At 33.6% G+C, this 22,513-nt stretch overlaps 1 protein-coding gene across 1 annotated transcript in view; it reads left to right on the top strand.

The window, feature by feature from the left end:
• LOC111046140 (jmjC domain-containing histone demethylation protein 1) overlaps positions 1-22,513 on the top strand; it is a 95,176-nt gene that overhangs the window by 306 nt on the left and 72,357 nt on the right. The window lies entirely within an intron of this gene.

Genomic DNA, 22,513 nt, shown 5'->3' with positions numbered 1-22,513 from the left:
AATATGTATTGAAAAATGAATTATATATTTTCAAAAAAACATTCAAGTTATCTTTCTTATTAAATTTCCAAGTTTCGATAATTATGTATCATGTTTCTTGTGATGATTTGTAAGTGAACGACATAAGGTTATGTTTATCTCCGAAAGTGTATTGATAATAACTTACTATATTTATCAACAGAGTTGTACACATTTTTATAATAAATGAATATTTTATGGAAATGATTATTTTCACACTATGGCTGTTTAATCTTGATAAGGTCAAGCTTTTATTTAACTGAAACTCCTCTTGATTTTAAACACAATATTCAGGCTACAGACTGTAGAATAAATGTATTTCAATCTGAACGTACTCTGAATCATTCAAATGTGATTAAACATACTGTATTAAGGTATTTTATTTGAAAACATGAAATAGCTATGTCATTAAACTAAGTTATAGATTCAATATTATTCGTATAATATGCATACGCGGTGCAATTTATTCTTATTTATGTTTTGAGCAATATTAGTGTTTAGTGTTTGTTTGGTAAACAAACCCATGTGATCGCGACAAACCGCTCGATAATGCCAGTTTCTTCAATGTAAAATATGGGATTTGGGATCATAATCAATTTTGTTTCATGGCTGAGTATCTGTCAATTATTATTTTTTAGATTTCTCAAATTTGTTTTAGAAAGAAGACCGTCAGTGATCTTTTGTCAGGAAATGTGAATTATTTTAATTGTTCGAGCAATGAAGTCTACTCTTAATTCTAATCTAGGTTTTCGTTATTATTCTGGTAATGAGTAGAATATCAGGCCTATTTCCAGATTATTCAAAATTCATAATCCAATATAAGATTCTTGAAAGAGTTTCTCTGACAATTACTCATCCAGAACGTTAGATTACTAATTTTCTAAGACATGCGTTTACGTAGGTACGTTATTCTATCATTCGTAAATTTACATAAAAGTAAAGTATTATTCAACTATTCAAAACTACAAATCGTAAATTGTACTTTCATTCAATATCGTACGTCAGTACATTTAAAATGAAAATAAATTTATTTTGTTGAAAATCTTGTACCTACAATATCTCATCACAGAAACAGAAAAATCAATATCTTTTACTAGAAACAAGAAACAATCTACAATGTAATGATTTGGCATGATAATGAGGTTTTTTACATGAAAGGATGATAGAAAAAACGTCTGAGGCCTTGCCTGTGTGGTGTGGTATGCAGAATTCCTAAAATTAGAATTAAGAACTAAATAGGTGAGTTGATGCGACGGACCCATCTTCCAATATACATTTGTACTGCTAGCTTGACATAGAAATGGAAGCAAATTGGACTTCACATAATAAAGTAATTTTACAGAGAAAGTACATTAATTTTTTGAACACAAAACCAGGACTCTAGAAGGCATACGATACCAAAGCTCTGCTACTGCGGAGTCACAGATATCTGGACGTCCGCAGATTTTCACTTTTTCGAGCAAACGCGAGCCAAAATATTTATCTCAAGACGTTGAACCCGAATCTGAAGTCATAATTTACACAAAAAACATCTGTGGAGCAATTACATACAGCTGAATAAGTGAAAAATATTATTTTACTACGTTTATTGTCAACAGACAGTATAGAATGTATAGTATAAAATGTAATATACTTTATACTCTCTGATTATCATTCGGGAATCGGATACCATTCAGATCAGGGGGTATAGAATGTAGTTACAATCCATTAACTTATAATTTAAGTACTTAATAATGTAATTACTTTCAATAGAATGTAATTGACCCGATACAATATGGCCTGTTTCACATGGCAGTATTAACGTCTCCTGTTGATGTAGTTACAATCCATTAACTTATAATTTAACTACTTAATAATGTAATTACTTTCAATAGAATGTAATTGACCCAATACAATGGCCTGTTTCACACGGCAGTATCACGTCTCCTGTTGGAGATCATATTTCGCATCTCTCCTGTGTTTTCAATTCAGGCGACGTTTGAGTTACTTTTATATGAATAAAATAATTATGTCATTATCATATCTAAATGAAATATATGCCATTTCAATATATACTTGACGTGTAATAAATTTGTATAGGCTATACTAGGATATATATTTAGATAAGTATTATCATATCAATAGAGAACACAAACTTACGTATGTATGTAATAATAATAATAATAAACTTTCTGTCCATAAAGTGACCATGCAGGGCATGCTCACAAGAGACAAGTCAGAAGAAAAACATGAAAGGAAAAAACCAGCAGCGGACATCACAGCGCCAAAATTAGTCGAAATATCTACTCACCAGTGCACTGTCACTGTACTTAGTATCTCGAGTCATTCAGGATTTATGATTTTGTTGGAAACTGTAGTGAAGTAGCAATTACATCAGAATATATCAGTTGAGTCTTTATACGGAAATTAAAAGCTGTATTGTTTTATATTTGTCAGTTTGACCCTATACCTTTTACTGGTAGTTTCAGGAAGTGGCTCATGAAAATCGAAATCTAGTAAATGATCAATGAATTTTATATATTTTTTGTCCTTGATCTGGTCATGTTTTCCTTTTTATGATTGTATATATAATTGAATAAAACTGGATTTGATTCGATATTATTAGTACAGGAACGAATATAATATTAGTACAAATTATCATTGGTACAGGAACGAATATAATATAAGAGTGTTCAGAATTGTTCACATTTTCTCAAATATATAAATAACCAGTGAATATATATGTACTTGGGACCGGCTTCATTGGACTCCAAATTTAATTTTACATAAGGTTCGACTTTATGGTGAGGTTCACGTTATAATGGCAGTGTTTGATTGGCGAAGGTATAGCTGTCCTTGTCTATCATTCAACAAACAAATATCGATATCTCTTCTCGCTTTGCGCTGTTGCCCGATCGTCTTTTAACAATGTAGAATTAATATTTCATCTTAATTATAAAATTTATTATTATAAAACTATTGAAAAATATGATTTCTTGCTTAATAGAATATAATTGATTATTTCAAACGAGAATGAACAGTTAGTATTTCGAACAGTTAGTATAATGAAAGTTTATTGTATTACATCAATAAACCTGTATCAGCTACCGTCTATAGAAGGCATTGACAAGACATAGGTTCGGCAACGTTGTTCTCCCATCTTTCTCCACTGCCATTATAATGTGGACCTCACTATAGAACATATTATGGCCACTAAAAATGATTCAGTCGATGGGTATTACGATATTACAATAATTTCTGGGATATTCAAACAAAAAAACTTGCATCACCATTATTATCCAATGCGCAACATGAAAAGATAAATCCGTACCTACTAATCTAGAGGGTAGGAGAATCTTTGTGTAGGCTAACCATGATAAATATATCAGGGGTTTTATAGTTTAGGTTCTCAAATATGTAAAAACTATTCTCTTGCAGTAGCTCTGAGGATCTTATCCAGAATCAAGTGCCAGTAGGTTCTCAAATATGTAAAAACTATTCTCTTGCAGTAGCTCTGAGGATCTTAACCAGAATCAAGTGCCAGTTACGAAATTTTGTAGTAATTCAAATTCTAGAGCGTTATTAAGAAGTTTTAATTATTCATTAACAATTTGAAAACCTTTGTATTAGCATAGAGAAACAATAGCATAAGTAAATATCCCATGGTATAGGGCGTTTATGTCGCAACTTTTACTGTTATCTCAAGCCGATAGTTCATGTAATTCTTTCCCGTGAAGCTGTGTGACGCTGGTAGCATAGAGAAACAATATGCTATAGTTTCTCTATGCTGGTAGTCTGTCATATTGTGCCGCTCATACACTCTCACCCCAACAGAACAGTAAAATTCGACAATAATCAACAGTAATCGGCTTGAGATAACAGTAAAAGTTGCGACATAAACGTCCTATACCATGGGATATCTAATTACGCTATTGTTTCTCTATGGTATTAGGCAGTAACATTTCTGTGCATTATGAAGAGTCAATCTTGAGTAGCCCAACCTGTTGAAGATATAGACATATGGGGGTTATCTCTCACAATTGATGTTTGAAAAAATGTGTTACCTAAACATTATATTGTACAACGGAGCCAGTTTTTCGCATACTAGTGTCGTAGTAGCTTTTTGACTTTTCATTTCCTTCAGCAGACCTGGTTATTTCGAATTTTGAGGACAATCGATTTATGGTAGTCAAGTTACCATTCGATATCCAGGTTTCCCACCCATATATTTTTTTCTTGTTTGCTTGTCGTCTACAGTACATGGGTAACTAAACCGTTCATTCATTGGATGTTCTCTGTAATTCTCATACCGTCAAATCTGTTTTACTTTTCGGATATCGGCATCTTTTTTTACATAACAAATGTATTGTTCAAATGTATTGACCGAGATTAGTGAAACTGGACTCAACTCACACGACTTACGCGACTAGGTCGAGAAGAGACTCGACTCTAGTCGAGAGCATGTGTTTCCAAATGGTGACACCCAGAACAGTCGACTCTAGTTTCCGCGAAGTCACCATTTGAAAACACATGCTCTCGACTAGAGTCGAGTCTCTTCTCGATCTGAGTCGCCTAAGTGTGAGTTGAGCCTTATGCCCAGTTTCACTAATCTCTCGGTCTATAAATTTTAGCATGGTCAAACCGTCTCCAATGGTGGAATGAGCCAATATTATCTTCCACCAACACCGGTTACGATTAAACCATGGTTAAACCATTAAGAAAAGATTACTTTATTAATATTCAATCTCTGGTTAAACCAATAATCAAATTTGAGCGTGTGAGGGTGTTCAAACGAGCGATCAAACTGTTTGCACGGAGTTACATGTGTGTTAAATTATATTTTGGCTTATACCTACATCAATTTACAATAAATGACAGTATAGCGAATTATTCAACGAATTTTACAAAGTATGAAAAATTATCAACCACAGTGTAGATTGAATCATGCTATTTGAATATCAATAATTGTAATGTATTTTCATGAATCAGCAGTGTTTCAAAAAAGTAGACTCCCTGAAAAGGATATAAAATAATATACTTCTCATCAACACACACGATTGGAGTGTAGTGTATGACACTAGAGATTCTTGAATGTAGGTCTTATTTTCATGTACCAACGACTCTGATAGCCCAAATCAGAAATTAATTTTGAGTAGTCTTTATTTGTGAGTGATTTATTAGGTAGTTCTGTACGTATTACCAGAATTTAAAACAGCTTTATTTCTATTTTTTGATGACAGCAATCTTGTTTTCAAATTCAACAACTATTTTGTCCAAATTTATTTCTCTTCAATTGAGAAACCTTTCAATTTTTCTTTTTTATCGTGATATTTACAAACAGTAATATTTACATATCAATCAACCGTTACTTCTCTTTGGTTTTGAAATTCCCTACATGACATATATTGACGTGCTTCATGTCGACAAATCCAAACAAACTAACACGTTTCTTATCCAAAGTTTTGTAGATGAAGAATTCTTAGATAAAAGAAACTTTAATATGGTAGCCAACTTCAGAATATTTCAACTGCGAAAGATGATCGATCGTATTCAGATTTTGATCAGACGGAATTTTGATCGTATGACCAATGCAACGGTTATACATATTTGAACGAATGGAAAAACTTTGAACATGGCCTATTTGTTCATAAGATACTACTTCTCGAGCTTGTTGAAATCGGACATTACTCGTCAAAATATTTTTACTTTCCTTGCCCTATTACCATAGGTAAGGAAAGTATTGCTTTCCGAAAAAAATAAGATACCCTGATTTCAAGTTTTCTATACATTTCAAGGTCACCTGAGCCCAAAAACATGATTTTTGGGTGTTGGTCTGTGTGTACGTATGTCTGTGAACATGATAACTCCATTCCTAATTAACCGATTGACTTGAAATTTCAAACTTAAGGTCCTTATACCATGAGGATTTGACAACAAGAAATTCAATAAAGTTAAATTCAAGATGGCAGAGAAAAAATGGCGGAGAATCACTAAAAAAACATGTTTTTCACGGTTTTCTCGATAACGGCTCTAACGATTTTCTTCAAATTTATACCCTGGATAGCTATTTTTAAACCCTATCAACTGAAATGAGTCTCATTCCTGGGAAAATTGCAGGAGCTCCGTAATATTCTCGAGAAAAATGGATCTTGTTAAATTTCTATCACGATTTTCTCGAAAATGACTTGACCGATTTTTCTCAAATTCATACCCTGTATAGGTAGTTATTTATCAGCTTTATTAACTGGCTACTTTCTGGGAAACTAATAGGGGGTCCACCCCATCCTTGAGAAATGGACTTTGTAACCTCCTTCTCGTGCATGAGGTAGGTAGAGCAGTTTATTCAAAAGAACACATATTCGAGATATTTTACCAGTAGAACAGCTGTTTTGACGACTTTTTAAAAATCATCAAATTTAAAAATTCACACAAAGGAAAATGTACTTTGAAAACAATATATACAATAGTTTGATTATATAGTTTTAAATGTGTAGCCGCCAATCGTCTTTAAGTTATTCCCCTAAATTATTCTCGTTCAAGAATGAGGCTTACAGTTCAATGAGTCAGGAAAGTTGTGTGAGTGTACCACACCAGATTTTTTTCTGTGTAATTATTTGCACCAGCCTTGTTTAGGGTCACCAGCGGTTTTCTACCGATGTATATGTTTATCTGTCAACGGCTCTTTCAGTGCCACCGATATAGGTTTTATAGGTTCTTGAGGGTTCTGTTCTACAACCATATGCCATCAGGGCCACTGAGATTCATTTTAAACTGACCGCATTGCTTTAACGAAGGCTTGCCATACTTTCTGTCACTAGGCAGTGCCAATAATCTTTTTCCAACTATGTTGCTGTTTATACAGCAGTGATGTTTGAGTGTCTGTTAGTACTTAGTAGTGACTTTACAGAGGCAAAAAACGTCAGAGTTTTGTATAAACCAGCTAACCCATAGGATCGCCCTCCATGTTACACTTAAATCTAAGGGTCGCCTCAAACGACAAGACAACTGTGTTGAATATGAGTGTATACACAAACACATGTATGTTGTGTCATTAGCGAGAGGCTTCGATAAAAAAACAGCTGTTTGACAGCAGCTTCCAACATAAAATAAATAGCCAATATCAATAAATAAACCGGTCAAAAGTACTACAGTCATTAAGTAAACGAATTTGAATATTTACTTTAAAAAAAATTGACTGCAGGTCTTTGTGAAATACATACAAAAAAAAAATGTGTTAATTATTCTGAAGTTGGCTACCATATAAAAATGTTTTTATCTAAGAATTCTTCATCTACAAAACTATCACATGTTTGGATAAGAAACTTGTTAGTTTGTTTAGAGGTGTTGAAATGAAGCAAGGCAATATATATGTCACGTAGGGAATTTCAAAACCAGTGGAAAATTACAAATTATAATGATACAAAGATAATTTAACCTCATAGACCAACGAAGAAAAAAATAACAAAAATCGAAGATACCTAACCTCAAAAAAATTTTCTTTTTCTTTTTGTGTAGTTGAGAAGTTGATATTGTGGTAATTATTCATATTGAATGAAAAAGACTAAGAAATTGTCAAAAACCACAGATTTATTGATACTTAGAAAGACCGTTTTCGGTTATTACACCATTGTCAATCTCTGATAAACTGAATCTTTGACAGTTTATCAGAGATTGACAATGATGTAATAACCGAAACCTGTGTTTCTAAGTATCAATAAATCTGTGATTTTTGACAATTTCTTAGTATTTTTATTCAATCAAAAAATTTTCTGAAATCCTTTAGCTGTGATGACACAACAATGTATGATGACATGTGTGTACAAACATGTTCAACACACCACATCTGTCGTTAGTGGCCACCCAAATTTGTTAAAATCTGATTGTTTAGACGTGGAGTAATTGTATTTCAAGTGAAATAAAAACACAAATATATTGTCAAATTCTACCGGTTTTTTTTTGTTTTTTTTTTTTTTTTTTTTTGGTACAGGACCATGGTTTCGCGACCACACAGGTTTCAAGCTGACTGAAAATGTGACCTGTGTTGTCACGAAACCATGGTCCTGTACCAAAAAAAAAAAAAACAAAAAAAAAACGGTAGAATTTGACAATATATTTGTGATTTTATTTAATTATGGAACGGTTCCACCACATTGACAGTGACTCAGTTGTATTTCAAGTCTTGAGTTATACCATATCGTTGAATTCCCACATAAATTAATAAATATTAGTATATATTTATTTGTAGCACATAACTGAAACACTTTACAGTTTTATAATATAAACTAGCCGTCAGGCTCGCTTAGCTCGCCATATCCGTCTAGCCAGGGGGCGCCGCCCCTGGACCCCCGACTAGATCGTCCAGAAATGAGATCAGCGGGCTCGCTTCGCTCACCTGCATTTTTCATTTGAGCATGCTTCATTCCATCAGAAAGTCAAAGTACTGAGAAAACGCAGAAAAGCAGAGAAAAACGCTGATTTTGGGCGTATCTTTGATGAAATATTAATGTCACCTCATCATAACATTTTTAGACCCTACCTAAACCTCTGTCTAAAATTTGGTCATTTTCTGTCTATTACTTGATGAAATAACTGAGAAAACGCAAGAAAACGCTAATTTTGGGCTTATCTTTGGCGTTATTTCAAATTCCTTCTATCACTACATTTTTACACCCTAGCTTTAGCTTCTGTACTAAATTGGAACATTTTCTGTTCATTTGTTCTCGATAAAGCTGAGAAAGCACTAACAAACGCTGGAAAAATTCAGATTTTGGGGGTATCTTTGGAAATTTTTCCAAATCCGCTCTTAGTGCGCCTCTAAAGGGCCAACTGATCATACCTACCAAATTTGAACGTTTTTGGTCTGGTAGATTTTTAGTTCTGCGAGTGAGTGAGTGAGTGAGTGAGTCAGTCAGTCAGTGAGTGAGTGAGTGCCATTTCGCTTTTATCTATATATAAAAACAGGAAACTCACATAGATGCTAGATAGAGTAAAAACACTTAGAAACTTACATTATTGTTTGGAAATTTTCGAGGAGCTGTGCTCTCTTCGTCAACCAATTAGGGAGTCAAGTTATTAGTATATATTTATATGTTTATTTCGAGTTAGTATATATTTATGTATACATATCAGTCAACGTGTCTGGTTTAGTCAAAATATATTTCCTGTGAGTTCTAATGTTATATTAAAACTTAGGGTCTTGAAAATTAAGGTCTATAACTTGAGGTCTTTAAGGTCCATAAGGTCTTAAATATTAAGTTCTATTATATTAGGACTATACGGGACTATTCCCTTCCAGCCCGGCGAACGAGTATGAATTTGTCCCATTAGAAATCACGTGAAGAATATTTTTACTGAACCGGAAACGGACACTGATAGGCCTACTTGAGAATCCATATTTGGTTTTTAGATATATACAATGATAAAGTTAGCCGTGCTAGCTTGACGTACAAGTTCTGGAAATGTTATCCCAAACTTAATCTCAATCTGCCTATTATTACTATCACTCTGCCACTATCGATTTGATTGCATTTCCAATAAATATTCATAAAATACTAGCTTATTCGGCGAACTTCGTACCACCAAAAAGTCAATGTATCTCATGTCATACTTGACTTTATTTGGTGAATCATGAAATTTATCTGACAATCAATATTTAAGCACTTCCTATGTGCTTAAAACTACCGTTTTAATACCAGCAACCAATTTTATCACAGAGTGACGTCAAAGTAAAATGTATCTCATGTCATACTTGACTTTATTTGGTGAATCATGAAATTTATCTGACAATCAATATTTAAGCACTTCCTATGTGTGCTCAAAACTACCGTTTTAATACCAGTAACCAATTTTATCACAGAGTGACGTGTTTATTACAGCTGGTAAGTTTAGATGCTAAATCATATTATCACAACATGATCTTGAATCATGATGATCTTCCTGTTCTGCGTTAGCCGCTCGGCCGACAATTTCGAAAACATAGGTCTGTAAAATGGATCATTATATAATTATCATTAGCCCCCCTTTTAAAATTTCTGGTCAGAAACCATCCCCAATATTCACACAACATATTCCCAAAGTTTCATGCCGTTCTGTCGAGTAGTTTTCGAGTATATAGGGAACAAAACAAACTAACACACAAACAGACATTAATTTTTATATACAGGGTGTCTATAAAAGAACTCCGGGGTTTAAAAAATTAATATTTTTTCAACTATAAAAGATAGCAAAATTTGATCAATTCCTTTGAAACAAGCAGCTCAAAGAGTTTTACTCATACCAATTGGGAATGTTTCTCTCAACAGTTGGCAGCGCTGACCTTGAAATGACGTAGCGGCTGTGGCAGGCAGTCAGTGTCGTCTGGACTGCCGCGCTATGGCGACGCCTCAACAAAAGGCTCAATGTGTTATTTGGCTCATAGAAACTAATTTTGTTGTTACTGTACAAAGAAACTTTCGACGTAGCTATGGTGTTAACCCGCCTATGGTGGTTAAGTGCCTTCAAGGAAACAGGAAATGTTTTGAAGCAAAAGTCGCCGGGTAGGCCGCGTGTGTCTCAAGAGAATGTGGACAGAATCCGAGCTTCATGCACTCGAAGCCCTAAGAAATCGTTAACAAGACGCAGTCTGGAGTTGGGGTTACCAAGATCAACAGTCCATAAGGTAATTCATAAAAGACTTCGTTTAACTGCCTACAAGATTCAACTTTTACACCATATCAAACCGGCAGACAAGGTTAAGAGATTCGACTTTTCTGTTTCCATGCTGGATAAAATTGATGAAGATAATGATTTTTTAAAAAGTGTGGTTTTTAGTGATGAAGCTACTTTTCATGTGAACGGAAATGTAAACAGGCATAATTGCAGAGTTTGGGGTTCAGAGCCGCCCCATGAGTTTATTGAGTACGAACGTGACACGCCCAAAGTGAATGTTTGGTGTGCTCTTATGCATGACAGAGTCATAGGACCCTTCATTTTTGACGAAAGGAATATCAATGGTGATGTCTATTGTGACATGTTAGAGGAGTATGTTTATCCTCAGTTGGATGACATTGAGGTGGAGAAAGGTTTAGTTTATTTCCAACAAGATGGGGCGCCGCCACACTTCAGTTTGCGTGTCCGTGAGTCACTGGACGTTCGTTTCGGCAACAGGTGGATTGGAAGGGAAGGACCTATTCCATTGCCAACAAGGAGCCCTGATATGACTCCGTTGGACCTTTTCTTCTGGGGCATATCAAGAATCTTGTATATGCGGAGAAAATTCGAAATGTTCGCCATCTCAGGGAACGAATAGTGAATTGCGTGGCGTCCGTTCCCCCAGACATGCTCGCCAGGACATGGGAAGAGGTAGAATACCGTTTCGACGTGTGCCGTGCCACTCTCGGAGCTCACATTGAACTTTACTAAGTTGTAAAAAAATCTTGAAAATATAGGCTTTCTAATCATGTATAAAACATGTATGTACGTTTTTTAGTTTATTAAAATATTTTGTCTTGAAACCCCGGAGCTCTTTTATAGACACCCTGTATATAGATAATAATTGAATTTTGAATGTCTTATGTATGTAAAAATTAATTTAGTAAGTATTTCTGTAAATAGCAACGTTCACAAGCATTACACTAGAAATTCTGAATCTCTTAGTGTTAACCAGTGCAATTATGCAAATACATTGAACTGCTTTAAGGAGTTTGGTATAAGAGATTATAGCAAATTATTATTATTAATTTAACTTTTATTAAGCAACTATTATTAAGCAACTATTATTAACTATTATTAAGCAACTTAATTATTATTAAGCTTCCTGCACATTCAAAGGAGCTAGAACTGGGTAATGTTTAGAGAACCATAAAAAAGTTTTCAATAGAAATATGTCCATATAGAAAAGAGGAGTTTCTAATTAGAGGGTATTTTGTTTACTGTTTGTATACTTGTGTTTGAATTTTTATATCTTTGAATGTAAATACTTTGTATTTATAATGTTTGATTTTTGACGATACTATTTGTATTTGTATAAATGTTTTCTGCAATAACGAAATCTTGAATCTTGAATGGCTTGAAATATTCATCAAAAATTGTTTACCAAAATATGATACTCTTTTGAGGTTTTGTATAGTTTATGTATGTTTTTGAAATTTGTATTTTCGCGCCAAGATTTGTTGCATGTGGTAAATCCAGGACTCGAACAATTTGGCGCCCCTAGATCCAATATTCTTCCGCCCGACTCTAGGATTATTTAGTTCAATTAAATTAATTTCCATATAATATTACAAAATACTTGAGTTATAATACAACATAAAGGTAAATTACAGTATTCTTTTCAATTGTAAAATACGTATTGAAATGTGGAATCCCCCTAGAAGACTAGGCGGCCCGCACACTTGAGCTACATGATACATCAGTGCGTGTTCACACTAACAATAGGCTTCTTTTCATAAAATTTGTCAAAGATCATTGTTATATTTAGAAAAGTCAGCTCTCTCAATTAAGAATGTCATTTTAGTCCAGTCAAATGGTCGTTTTTCAGGAAACTGCCCCGAAAGAATTATTCTTGACGGTTCTATATGTATTTTGGGGCGCTGATTTCGAATCTGAAATTTTCTGACACGTCAGAGGGAGGTTTCTCCCCCAAAAACCTCCAAAATTTCTTACTTTTTTATATTTTTTCTATTTAATCTCGAAAACCTTGAGTTTTTCGAGTAAAAGCATTCTCTACAAAATTAAAGATGATAAAATTTCCAATAAATTGAGTGGTCGCGCAGGACTCTACCATTTTTGGTTCCGGAGCTATGAATTTTCAAAAAAGGGGTATTTTGTAAGTAGTTTTCAAAATTATGCAAACCTACCACTTCTACCCTATACAACTTGGATCTATTTCTAGTAATGATGAAAAACCACCCATCACGTGAAAGAACAATTAACTCTGAACAGGATTCCTCAGAAATTTTAAAATTCAGTTGTGGGGGAAGATTCCCCCTTCCCCCTTCCTTCACCTAAAAATAGAAAATCATGTCCTACAGCCAAAATACACATTTTTCATTATAATACCTTTTCAAGGCCTTCCTAACAAACAAAAATTATATTTCGGCTGAAATCATCTTACGTGGGTTATGTTTTATGAGAATCACCCTTTAGATACACTTAATTTCAGTATTTCCTAGTGGAAGGGCACGCATAAGGATCGTCAAGGATCAAAACTTTAAACACTTATAACTTTTGACAGAATGATCAGATCTCCTTGTACTACAGCTCATTGTTCGCAGCTCGTCAAGGCGGTTCAAAATCATGTATCATAACTGTACAGGATCTCCAGTTTCATGTGAGGTAAATTATTTTTGTAAAAATATAATCGTGAAGTAAGATACGATTGTTTTAATAATCGATATTTCCCTCATTTTCACAGTATCGACAGTTTTTGATAATAAACAGTAATACAAAATGAATTTGAGGCAACTCAGCTGTTAACTGTTATTCAAGAGTCTCTAAAACGAGTACGATACATGATAGAAACTTGCGATTGGTCTCAAATGAAAGAGAATTTTATGCTCTATAAGCTAAGCTGCCTCATCAAATTCATTTTGTATTACTGTTTATTATCGATCGAAAAACTGTCGTGACCGTGAAAATGAGGAAAATATCGCAGATTTCTTGATGTTTTGAAACAATCATATCTTACTTCAAGATTATATTTTTACAAAAATAATTTACCTCACATGAAAGGGAGATTCTGTACTTCAAATCAAGGCTAAGTACGTACAATTTTTCATCATTTCGGGTTATCGAGATACACAGTTCTGAATATAGAAATTTGCCATTTTTTTGTATATGGGAATATAGGCTGAAATACACTCAAGGAGGAATTTTCTATTTTTTGATCAAATTTCATCTTTTATGAAAGTTTTAGAGACTCTTGAATAACAGTTAACAGCTGAGTTGTCTCAAATTCATTTTGTATTACTGTTTATTATCAAAAACTGTCGATACTGTGAAAATGAGGGAAATATCGATTATTAAAACAATCGTATCTTACTTCACGATTATATTTTTACAAAAATAATTTACCTCACATGAAACAGGAGTCCTGTACAGTTATGATACATGATTTTGAACCGCCTTGACGAGCTGAGAAGAATGAGCTGTAGTACGAGGAGATCTGATCATTCTGTTAAAAGTTATAAGTGTTTAAAGTTTTGATCCGACGTATCCTTATGTATGCTCCCCCCACTAGGAAATACTGAAAGTAGGTGTATCTAACGGGTGATTCTCATAAAACATAACCCTCGTAATATGATTTCAACCGAAATATGCTTTTTTTGTTAGGAAAGCCTTGAAGAGGTATTATAATGGAAAATTTGTGTTTCGGCTATAGGAAATGATTATCTATTTTTGGGTGTATCCCCCTCCCTCAAAAGAAATTTTTGAGAATTTCTGAGGAACCCTGTTCAGAATTAATTGCTATTTCACGTGATGTGTGGTTTTTTATCATTAATTTTGAAAACTCTTTAAAAAATACCCTTTTTTTGAAACTTCGTAGCTCTGGAACCAAAAATGGTAGAGTCCTGCGCGACCACTCAATTTATTGGAAACGTTATTATCTTCAATTTTGTAGAGAATGCTTTTTTCGAAAATCTCAAGGTTCTCGAGGAAAGCCTTGTAAAGGTATTATAATGAAAAATGTGTATATTGGCTGTAGGACATGATTATTTATTTTTAGGTGTATCACCCCTCCCCGACTACAATTTTTTAAAATTCCTGTGGAATCCTGTTCAGAATTAATTGCTCTTTCACGTGATGTTTGTTTTTTATCATTACTAGAAAAAGTTCCAAATTGTATAGGGTAGAAGTGGTAGGTTTGCAGAATTTTGAAAACCCCTTAAAAATACACCTTTTTTGAATATTCGTAGCTCCGTAATCAAAAATAGTAGAGTCCTGCGCGACAACTCAATTTATTGGAAATTTTATTATCTTCAATTTTGTAGAGGATGCTTTTTCTCGGAAAACTCAAGGTTTTCGAGATTAAATGGAAAATTTAAAAAAGTCAGAAATTTTGGTGGTGAAGCCGCCCTCTGGCGTGTCATCAAATTTCAGATTCGAATTCAGCAACTCAAAATACACATAGAACCGTTGAGAAAAATTCTTTCGGGACTGTTTCCTGAAAAACTACAATTTGACTGGACTATTCGTTCTCCATAGCTTGATGAAAATCAATGGCAATTTTACAATTTTACAGTTGAAAAGATAACTCCTTTTGGAGAAAAAATTCACCTCATAATCAATCAATAAATAACAATGGCCTACCATGAAACAATATTTGAACATTATAATCAAGATCGTTGAAAAAAATTGATTTCCACAAATTTTCTTCTAGCTGATAGTATTATTTTATTTGCAACTAGCAGGTAACCCGTGCTGCACAATGATCTAATCAAAAACTTGACATTATGAAATCTTGCAGAATCAAAAATAGGCCTTTATCCATCCTGACTAAATAAAGTTTCAATATGCAAAATTTCAATGCAATCAGTCCAGTAATTCAGACGTGATGATGCGTCATTCGTGAATTTCATATTCAGTACGTGAATAAGCCAGGTTTCTCCTTCATTATTTTATTGATATCACTCCAAGCTTTTTCTATAGAATCTCGTTTTCTATTGGCTTTCCTTCTATGTAACCCTATTTTGTAGTGAATATAATAGACACATTTTGTATTTCTCAACAAATTGGACAAATTTGATGTTGAATGAAGCTTTTTCTGCCATATCACCCTATATTGAAGTGAATATAATAGATAAATTTTGTATTCCCCAACAAATTGGACAAATTTGATGTTGAATGTAGCGGATATTTTCGTATGTCTGACGATTGGAATCTTTTCATCTTCGAAAATCATTTTCCAATAACGAAGAGATCAAGAATAGGGAGACGATATGAAGCAGGCATATGAGTGACTTTATGAACGACCTTTGCTGCTTTTCAACGAGCTTGTTATGTCGGGAGAGACACGTGTCTGTTCCACACAGGTGATATTGATCCAATATTGCTCTCGTGCGCGAATGAATGGAAAATAGAATTCAGGAGCAAAGTTGCTTAAATTGCGTCTTATTGGCTGCTTGTTGCGTTAGTGTGCGAGCAGACTTCGCCCACACATGCAAACCAACTCCATTCACACATGAAAAAACAGCTAATGTATTGAAAGGAGAGAAAATTCTCTACTCAAATTTTGATTGTTGATTCCTGATCCTGTGTGAGCCGCCTTGGAGTTACTCTCCTAAAACATATTTTTCTCCCAAACATCTTCATTAACAAATAAATAAATTTTATTGTCGTAAACCAACATTGGTAATTGACAAAGTCACACAGTAAACAAAATATACAACTCAAAATACATTCATTCAGGTACTATCAAAAAATTCGTTCAAACAATATATGTAACTTATGACATTAATGAAGCGGGTTAGGCCTAGTCTGGTTATTAAGACCTTAAGACAAAGGTCTTTCAACAAGCCTTTCAACGGTCTTTTAACATATCTAATAATCTAATCTTTTAAGGCTGTGCAAAGTCTAAAAATCAACTTTCTACTCGTGATATTTTTCAAAGTTTTTCGATTTGTATATCATTAAGCCATCAAAATGAAAATGTTTTCTCAGAAAACAATTTTTTTCCGATCATTACTTTTTGAGATATGAGCGCCTGAAGTTTGAATTTTTGGGACAGAACATTTCGAACTCGGTAAGATATAAATCCATGAGACTTAGAGGATGGATTCTTCATGGTATTGTTGATCTAGTAAAACAGAAATTTCCTGAAAATATCATTTTTGAAAAAGTTAGTCACTTCAGAAACATATGATGCTCCTCAAAGTAACAAGCTCGTATAGTTATAATAACTATAATTATACTATAATTATATAACTATAATTATAATTATAGCTGCACCACAAGATGTCATTTAATCCTTGTTTTCACCAGTAGAGTTAGTGGTTGAGTAACTAGCAAACGAACTATACTCTACTTACTTGATCGAGTAACTGTTTTCACTACAATTGAGAATAGTAGGTAAAGTGTGTTGTCTAGTGAACCGTAAAATGTCAATACTCTTAAATAAATTAACACTTTTTAATAAAGTTTGTTAAATTAGTACTTTTTAATAAATAACAATACTTCTTAAACTTGATAGCCTACGGCACGACTCTACTCTACTAGCTCGAGACTGTTTTCATTAGCATAGTAGCGGTCGAGTAGTGAGAAGCGGTGGTGCAGGAAGGCAAGTAGTAGAGTACTATATCACGGTGCTATCCCACTCTACTCTACTAAGAACAAGTACTCTACCATGAACGTTTTTATTGGGAGAGTTCACAAGATAGTTAGTACTTGCCCAGGGAACTCTACCACTAACTCTACTAATGGAAACCAGGCTTTAAGGCTAGCCGCATATTGAAACGCAACACGACGTTACACAAGTCAGCTAGACGATTTAATATCATAATGATCATATTGTAATGATCACATGTGCCAGCCTCATCTTAATGTGAACATCCATGCGACTGGTCTAAAAGAATGTCAGACATGACCCATATGGTTAGTTTAACTAGTGGATTCACAGTCACCTGTTCCGTTAAAATTCATAGGATTCCCTATCTATAGTAAACCTTTTGACTTTTGTAAAACGGGCCACAGGCCTATTTGCTTGTGTACAACATACCACGATACAACTTCATGATAATTATCATTTTCTTTAAAAAATATATAGGTTTGTTTAATTCGAGAATTTTATTGAAAACTAGCAGGTGACCCGTGCCCCGCAAGTGTCTATTTTTAAAATTTACAGACTGAAAACGTGACGTAATGAAATCTTGGAAAATTGAAAATAGGCCTATAACCATCCTCGGTTAATTAAGAATCTTTATGCAAAATTTCAAGTTAATCAGTCCAGTAGTTCAGACGTGATGATGCGTCAAACATAATTTTCCTATCCCGTACATGTACAGTGAAATCTCTCTTAACGGACACCTCCAAATAACGGACATCTCTCAACGGACAAATTTTTATTCCCCGCCATTTCTCCATAAGAGGTAATACATCATTATCTCTAAATATGCGTCAAACATAATTTTCCTATCCCGTACATTAACAGTGAAATCACTCTTAACGGACACCTCCAAATAACGGACATCTCTCAACGGACAAATTTTTATTCCCCGCCATTTCTCCATAAGAGGTATATACATCATTATCTCTAAATAGCGGACTCTCTCAATAACGGTTAACGGACACTTAAAAGGGACAAATTTGTGAAATAACGGACACCAAAAAAGCAGCGACATTTGAGAGAGCTCTTAATAAGAACGAATGAGAATAAAACGGAATAAGGGATGTGACTACAGTATGTACATTACTAGTAGTTCTGTGAACAGTAGACCTCACGCAGTATTCTCATCCAGATGTAGCAGATGTCAACTGTTTTAAATGTTAACAAACTCAGTTCACGTTTGAATTTGTATTTCATATGATATAATTCATCCAGTTCCATGATGATCTTTCTATCTGATGAAAATTAATTTTTTAGAATAAAAAATATTATAATTTCTCCAGCATTATTTAGTTAATTTGTTTATTTTTATTCACCTATTAAATTAGGTTTTTCGAATGTGAGAATATTGATACTGATGGACACACATAATAATACCATGACTGCAAAACAAAATATTGAAACCAAAGACCTTAAAGCTGCGATTAGACCAAATTTATTTAAAAAAATTAATAACTCAATCCTTTTAGATTATATTAGATTGAACATAACTTATCATACACATGATGAACATGGTGTTTGTCAACTTCCGTTCAATCTAATAGAATCTATAAGGATTAAGTTATAGCCATTTTGTTAATAACTTTGGTGTAAACCCAGCTTAAGATGCATACCTCTTTAATGTCTTTGATTGAAACTATAGACCTTATACAAATACAGTAATAGACTGGCTTCTCCACACATCTGTGTAATCACACACTTGTCAGCTGATTTATGATGAATAATTCTATAGTCTGATTTTACTCTAATATTGGCGTATTAAGGAGGCTCCTTTTTCCTTTTATATTATCCTTGAAATGCAAAATTTCCAAAAACCTTGTATATACGTCGACTCGCAATTAAAAAAGGAACATACCTATCAAATTTCATGAAAATCTATTACCGCGTTTCGCCGTAAATGCGCAACATATAAATATATAAACATATAAACATTGAGAGAAATCCAAACCGTCGACTTGAATCTTAGACCTCACTTCGTTCGGTCAATTATACAGTACTATAGAGTTCTCTTTATACAATGCATTCATTTAAAGCCACAATGAAAGAAAGAACAGTACTGTATTGAATTTATAACAACAGCAATGCATAACTTATCAACAGCACATTTATGTAAGCAGGGGATGCAAAGAGAATGCATCGATCATCAGAAAGAAACAAGACACTGTTCCTTTTGTTTAGCTATCAACTGTACGATATTACTGTACGATAAATACGCTGACGTGTCTAAAAATGAAAATGAATCAAGCAAACGAGCTTTTCTCAAAAGCCAAGAACTGGAAATGGATAAAGTTACTTTTGAGTGGTTTTGTAGAGCTAGGACAAATAAAATTCCTCTTTCTGGCACATTAATACGTGAAAAGGCTTTAGAAATAGCCCAAACAGTCAAGTGATTAAGATTTTAAAGCATCGTCAGGATGGTTAGAAAAATTTCGAATCCGACATAACATCTCATATACAGCTGTTTGTGGAGAGATCGATTCTGTTGATGAAAACATTGTTTTAAACTTGACGTAATGAAATCTTGGAAAATTGAAAATAGGCCTATAACCATCCTCGGTTAATTAAGAATCTTTATGCAAAATTTCAAGTTAATCAGGCCAGTAGTTCAAACGTGATGATGCGTCAAACATAATTTTCCTATCCCGTACATGTACAGTGAAATCTCTTAACGGACACCTCCAAATAAAGGACAAATTTTTATTCCCCGCCATTTCTCCATAAGAGGTATATACATCATTATCTCTAAATAGCGGACTCTCTCAATAACGGTTAACGGACACTTAAAAGGGACAAATTTGTGAAATAACGGACACCAAAAAAGCAGCGACATTTGAGAGAGCTCTAATAAGAACGAATGAGAATAAAACGGAATAAGGGATGTGACTACAGTATGTACATTACTAGTAGTTCTGTGAACAGTAGACCTCACGCAGTATTCTCATCCAGATGTAGCAGATGTCAACTGTTTTAAATGTTAACAAACTCAGTTCACGTTTGAATTTGTATTTCATAATATGAAATACAAATTTCTGGATGATATAATTCATCCAGTTCCATGATGATCTTTCTATCTGATGAAAATTAATTTTTTAGAATAAAAAAATATTATAATTTCTCCAGCATTATTTAGTTAATTTGTTTATTTTTATTCACCTATTAAATTAGGTTTTTCGAATGTGAGAATATTGATACTGATGGACACACATAATAATACCATGACTGCAAAACAAAATATTGAAACCAAAGACCTTGAAGCTGCGATTAGACCAAATTTATTTAAAAAAAATGTTAATAACTCAATCCTTTTAGATTATATTAGATTGAACATAACTTATCATACACATGATGAACATGTGTGTTTGTCAACTTCCGTTCAATGTAATATAATCTATAAGGATTAAGTTATAGCCATTTTGTTAATAACTTTGGTGTAAACCCAGCTTAAAGATGCATACCTCTTTAATGTCTTTGATTGAAACTATAGACCTTATACAAATACAGTAATAGACTGGCTTCTCCACACATCTGTGTAATCACACACTTGTCAGCTGATTTATGATGAATAATTCTATAGTCTGATTTTTACTCTAATATTGGCGTATTAAGGAGGCTCCTTTTTCCTTTTATATTATCCTTGAAATGCAAAATTTCCAAAAACCTTGTATATACGTCGACTCGCAATTAAAAAAGGAACATACCTGTCAAATTTCATGAAAATCTATTACCGCGTTTCGCCGTAAATGCGCAACATATAAATATATAAACATATAAACATTGAGAGAAATCCAAACCGTCGACTTGAATCTTAGACCTCACTTCGTTCGGTCAATTATACAGTACTATAGAGTTCTCTTTATACAATGCATTCATTTGAAGCCACAATGAAATAAAGAACAGTACTGTATTGAAGTTACAACAACAGCACTGCATAACTTATCAACAGCACATTTATGTAAGCAGGGAATGCAAAGAGAATACATTGATCATCAGAAAGAAACAAGACACTGTTCCTTTTGTTCAGCTATCATAGTTAAACTGTACGATAAATACGCTGACGTGTCTAAAAATGAAAATGAATCAAGCAAACGAGCTTTTCTCAAAAGCCAAGGACTGGAAATGGATAAAGTTACTTTTGAGTACCTTTCTTATTTGTCAAATATTAATAATTAAATCTTTCTGGCACATTAATTCATGAAAAGGCACATTAATTGTGAACTAGTGTATAAGCCTACATGAATTAAGAAGTCTAACATACTAAATTTCATGTTATTTTCCAAAGAACAGTATTCAACAATAAGAATGTAATCAAATGAATGGGCTCTATATCTATTTACTCCAAGAATTACCGAACTAGAATAGTTTAAATTCGATTCACAAGTTCAGCTGGAAGGCGGGCGGGCCGAAAGTTTAGGTATACTTTCCCACCAATAATTTATCATTGTGTTTCTCAAGAATCTTTATCAGATTTTTCAAGTAGACTTGTGAAGGTTAGATATGCCCATAACCATTGTGTGCTCTCAGTGAGTTCTTAGGGCCGGTTTCCGAGCTCGGGATTTAGCTAAGTTCTAGACTTTAACTGGCTTTAAACTCTGGAGTTGGAAAATTGGCTTTCCGAGTCAGAGCGTTAACGTAGTTGAGGACTTGAATAGATTCTGGAGTTCAGAGATCACGTTAGACCCTGGAGTTTATAATTTCGCTTTCTGAGTGAAGGGCTTATAAGTCCAGGACTTGAATTAGATTCTCGCCTCTTTCCGAGTCGAGGATTTATTAAAAATCGTTAAGTCCAGAACATAAAACAGTGTAATTTTAAACCCTCGACTGGGGTAGGGTTTAAATTTAAGTTCTAGACTTAACTGAGCAAACACAATTCAGTTATTGTTTTGGAGTAGATGAAAAGCCAAATAGATGTCATGGAATACCTAAATTATTTGGATTAGTCCATCTAAATTCATAATTTATAGTTTGCAAGTTTATTTTGCTATAAAATTGTATCAGAATTATGCGTAAAAAATAACCTTATTTTACGAATGTTACATAACCTAAAAATGTTCAAGAAAAATAATACAAGGATTGGCTTGGAATTTATATTCCAATCTCAATGTTATTAATCAATGTGATATTCAACATATTAATATAACAATAAAAAAATATTATTCCAGTTTTTTTTTCAAAACAAATACGTTTTCAAACTCAATAGCCTAATGAAATTTTTATTCC

This window comes from Nilaparvata lugens, chromosome X (genome assembly GCF_014356525.2).
Source record: "Nilaparvata lugens isolate BPH chromosome X, ASM1435652v1, whole genome shotgun sequence".
Lineage (NCBI taxonomy): Eukaryota > Metazoa > Arthropoda > Insecta > Hemiptera > Delphacidae > Nilaparvata > Nilaparvata lugens.
The sequence above is the reverse complement of the archived record's forward strand: the minus strand, read 5'-3'. Positions and strand labels throughout refer to the sequence as shown.